The sequence below is a fragment of the Propithecus coquereli genome, unplaced genomic scaffold (assembly GCF_000956105.1).
Source record: "Propithecus coquereli isolate 6110/MARCELLA unplaced genomic scaffold, Pcoq_1.0 Scaffold44, whole genome shotgun sequence".
NCBI lineage: Eukaryota > Metazoa > Chordata > Mammalia > Primates > Indriidae > Propithecus > Propithecus coquereli.
Window position 1 is genome coordinate 12,759,165 of NW_012150174.1, and position 5,189 is coordinate 12,764,353.

Genomic DNA, 5,189 nt, shown 5'->3' on the forward strand with positions numbered 1-5,189 from the left:
GGAATGCTTTCAATTTTTCCCCATTCAGTATGATGTTGGCTGTGGGTTTGTCATAAATGGCTTGTATCATTTTTAGGTAAGCCCCGTCTATGCCTATTTTGTTAAGCATTCTTATCATAAAAGAGTGTTGAATTTTGTCAAATGCCTTTTCTTACAATTAACATCTTAACTTATAACGCTCTAGTTCAGATTAAGAAAACCTAAATTTCAATCATATGCAAAAATTTTATTCCTACATAGATCCATTCTCTCCCAACTTCTTTTGCTATTATTGTCATACAAATTACATCTTTATACATCATATGCAGGCCAATACATATTTATAATTATTGATTTATGTAGTTGTCTTTTCACAAGAAGAAAAGAATATAATCAAAATACATTAATATTGTCTTTTATATTTACCTATGTAGTTAACTGGTGCTCTTTATTTCTTCATGTGGATTTGAATTACTGTCTAGTATTCTTTCATTCCAGTCTGTTGGACTTCCGTTGGTATATCTCGTATGGAGGATATGCTAGCAACAAATTCATTCAATTTTGGTCCATCTAGAAATGTTTTCATTTCTCCTTTATTTTTGAGAGATAATCTTGCTGACTATGGAATTCTTGGTTGAACAGTCTTTCTTTCAGCACTTTGAATATTTCATGCCAATGCCTTCAGGTGTCTGTGATTCTGATGAGAAATCAAATGTTAATGATTTTTGCATCTATATTTATAAGGGATATTGTAGTTTTCTTTTTTTGTTGTGTCCTTTCCTGGCTTTGGTATCAAGGTGATACTAAATTTAGTTTTTGATTATAGCTGTGGTGATTGAAGGACTCACAATCAAAATTGTTCATGTTAATTTTGCTAATATTTTTTATTCTGGAGATGTTGATGTCGAGAAAAGTTATTAATGCCTTTGCCTTATATTCCACATTCTGTATTGCTGTCTTACTATCAATTATTTCAAAACAAATATTATATAACAATTTTTCTTCAGTTTTTGTTGACATGATGACATCAACTTGACTTTCCCCTGGTGTATTTAATAGAGGTTTCAGATTCCTCTTTGATATATGCACTTTCAATAAAACATAATATATTCTTAAGACTGAAAAGCATTTGTATAGTTATTGAATAATATAAAAAATTTAGTGCTATATAAAAAAGCTTTTTGCTCACAATTCAATGTCAAGTTTAAAAAGCAGATCAACAAAAATAAATTGCCCTAGAATTTTTGAGGCTCTTTTGTTGAATCACTTATATTGTTCACCACGTATCATGTATCTCTAGCCTGTCAAATTGTCAAAATTTAATCTTAATAAGCAATATACTAAACATGTATATGCTTCTTTAGTATGTTCTGGAATAAAACCCAGAAAAAAGTTCATGTATAAATATTCTTGCATATTTGAAATATTCAACTGTAACTGTAATTATATTTTCATGGATAATAAGGTTATATCTAAAATAACTGAGTGATCATTTATCATTTTTGTTCCTAGTTTAAAAATTTATTACTTTCCTTTGTATTTCATCTAAAATATAATACATAATATTTTTTTGCTTATATTCTGCATAAATGCCTGCTAAATTTTATTATGGTTGCAGATGAACCTCTTGCTAATGACCGACCAACATGTTGTGAAAGATTCATGGCGGAAACTGACCGCCTGTCTGGATCTGCACTATGGATGCCAGGTAAAGCCTCCCACACCCGCCTGTTACGCTTCTGTCTTGGCTTCTGGCTCTTTTTCATTGTACGCAGCAGAACAGCTTCCTGGCGTTCCTGGTCCTCCTGGAGTCTCTGCGCTTCTCCTCCATGGCCGCCCCCCTCTCCTCCTTCAGCCTCTGCTCCTCCAACTTCATCTTCTGCTCTTCCAGGTGTTTTTCATAGTGCTGCCTAGCGCACTCTTCTCTTTCTAACCAGATTATTTCTTTGCAGCTGTTTTTTTCATTCCTCACATAGCTCCCGGGCCAGCCACTGCCAGTCATCAACCCGTAGCACAGACGGAGGATCTGGTTTATTTCTTGAGTGGTTGCTATTTTGTCCTTAAGTTGCAAAGGAGAAGCAGTTGGAGGCAATTTTCTTATCTTGCACTTTATAGCTGTCAGGTGCTGTTGCATTCTGCACAGCGCCATCCTTACCCCTGTGGCTGTCACGGTGCTCTGGTAACACACCCGGCTTTTGCTACAAAAGCTGATTGTCCACTTTTACTGATTCCTTTTATTAAGGATAACTGGAAACTCTAGACATTATATATAAAACAAACATAAGGTTCTGAAAGGTGGAAAAAGCAGGCTTACTTGTTAGGGACCTTGTGACCCAAGGAATGAAATGGTGATGAGTTCCCTGAGTTTGCTTTGAATTCATATATCCCAGTCTTGATACTGAAGAAGCCAGGAATCTGGAAATGCTAACACACACAGACAAAAAATGCCCCAACAAAGATGTACTCTCTCTAGCCTAACAACCAAGAAAAAGGCAACCTAGCAAGATGAAAATATCTTAGACAAAAACCACTCTACTTCAGCTATAAACAATAGGAAAAACTGCGGTTTTATCCCCACCTATTCTAGCAAAGATTTAGTGGGGAGTATGGACTTCTATCCTCACCACAGTGGGTAGGGAGCCAAGACTTTCATCCCCACTGGAAAGTAATGAGTCCCCTGACCAATGCCACCAGATACCAGTGCAGAACACATGGAAAGGTTGTACTTACACCCCTATCCATCAGAAAAGAAGTGCCCTTCTCTCTTTACGCTAAAGTTATGTCAGAAGAGGCCAAATGGAGAGTCAGGACTTTCACCAGCATCCCATTAGAATGAGGCCACCCACTGTTGTGTCAGTGGAGACCCCATGGGGAGCAATAACTGAGCACTCTTACTCCTCCCAAGAAGGTATCAGTGGAACAATAGGGAGATAGAACTTCCATCCCTTCCTAGCAGTAATAAGAAGCTCCACATTTTGATGTCATTAGAAGGTGAACAATAAACCTAGACTTCTACCCCCACATGACCATGTATCCCTTTTCGTTTTGGAGTAATGTCAAAGAAAACTGGCTAAGACAGAAGGTTTAAATAAGATCTAAAACTTTTAAGAGAATGCCTAGTATATCATGGTTTCAACAGAAAATTATTCGCCAGACCAAGAACCAGGAAAAATCTCAAACTGAATGATAAAAAACAACTAATAGAAGACAGCACTGAGATTACAGAATGTCAGACAGATATCAGAAAAATCTCCAAGCATTTGGAATCTAAATATTAATAACACTCTTTTAAATAATCAATGGATCAAAGAATAAATCTCAAAGTGATAAAATTACATTGGACTAAATGAAAATGAAAATCAAAATTTGAAAATCAAAATTTGTGGGACATAGCCAAAGCAATGCTGAGAGGAAATTTTATAGCACTAAATATACACTTTAAAAAAGAAGAAACTTCTGAAATCAATAATCTAAGCTCCTGTCTCAAGAACCTAGAAAAGAAAAAGATCAATATAAGCCCAAAGCAAACAGAACAATAGAAATAATAAGATCAGAGCATAAATTAATGAAATTGAAAATAGAGAAAATTAATGAAACAAAAATCTCATTCTTAGAAAAGATGAATAAAATTGAGAAACTTTTAGAAAAATGACAAAGAAAAAAAGAAGACACAAATGACCCATTTCAGGAATGATAACGGTACAAACTCTGAAGAAAAAAAAGGATAAGTGACTACTATGAACAGGTCTACACCCATCAATTTAATAACTTAGAATATATCTACCAATTCTTTGAAAGACACAAACTGTCACAACTCACCCAGTATGAAATAGATCATTTGAATAGCCTGATAACTGTCAAGAAACTTAAATTCTTAATTTATAAACTCCCCTAAAGAAATATCCAGGCCCATGTGGTTTCACTGGAGAATTCAGCCAAGTGCATGAACAGAATTGATGCCAATACTACACAATCTCTTCTAGAAAATAGAGGAGGAGAGAACACTTTCAAAATCATTTTATGTATCTAGCTTTACCCTGATACAAAAACCAGATAAAGTGTGTCCATTCCCCAGACTTGGGTGGGGCAAAAGCAATATACATAACATAAACATCTGTACCTCCATAATATCCTGAAATAAAAAAAAATTAAAATAAATAAATAAATAAAATAAAAAACAGATAAAGTACAACAAAAACATCAGCAAAGCTATGGACCAATATTTCCTGTTAACACAAATACAGATATCTTTAACAACTTATTAGAAAATATACAGTTGTAGAGAATAACAAACCTGAAGAGCTGAAGAAACTAACCAGCATCCGGGATGAAGAAATAAAAAGATGGAAAATTTGAAAGAAAGGCCAAGATATATGAACACTAGAATGAGCAGGTTCAACATAGTATAAGAGAATGAGAGAAAAGAGAATAGAATAAAGCAAAAAAGAAAATATAATTCAACATATGTAAAAAGAACTATGCACTGTGATCAAGTGTGGTATATTTCAGATATGCAGGATGGTTCAATATTTTAAAATCAATCAACATAATCCATCATATTAAAAGGCTAAAGAAGAAATGTTACATCATATTCTTGCATAAAGAAATGCAAAAACCATATTTGACAAAATTCAACACTAATTCATGTTAAAAAAAAACTCTCAGAACATCAAAATAGAATATAACTTCCTCAATTTGATAAAAGACATCTACAAAAACCTATTACCAGCGCTAAGAACACACAATGAGAAAAAGGTAGTCTCTTCAATAAAAATGATGTTGGAAAAACTGTATATCCACATACATAACAATAAAACTGGACTCTTACCTTACTCTATACACAAAAATCAACTCAAAATTGATTAAAGATTTAACATAAAACCTGAAACTATAAAACTACTAGAAAAAAAACATAGGGAAGGCTGGGCATGGTGGCCCATGCCTGTAATCCTAGCACTTTGGGAGGCCAAGATAGGAGGGTCTCTTGAGCTCAGGAGTTTGACACTAGCCTACTAGTCTGAGCAAAAGCGAGACCCCATCTCTACTAAAAATAGAAAAAATTAGCTGGTCATGGTGGTGTGTGCCTGTTATCCCAGCTACTCAGGTGGCTGAGGCAGAAGGATGGCTTGAACCCAGGAGTTTGAGGTTGCTTTGAGCTATGATGATGCCACAGCACTCTAACCTGGGCAACAGAGAGACTCTGCGTCAAA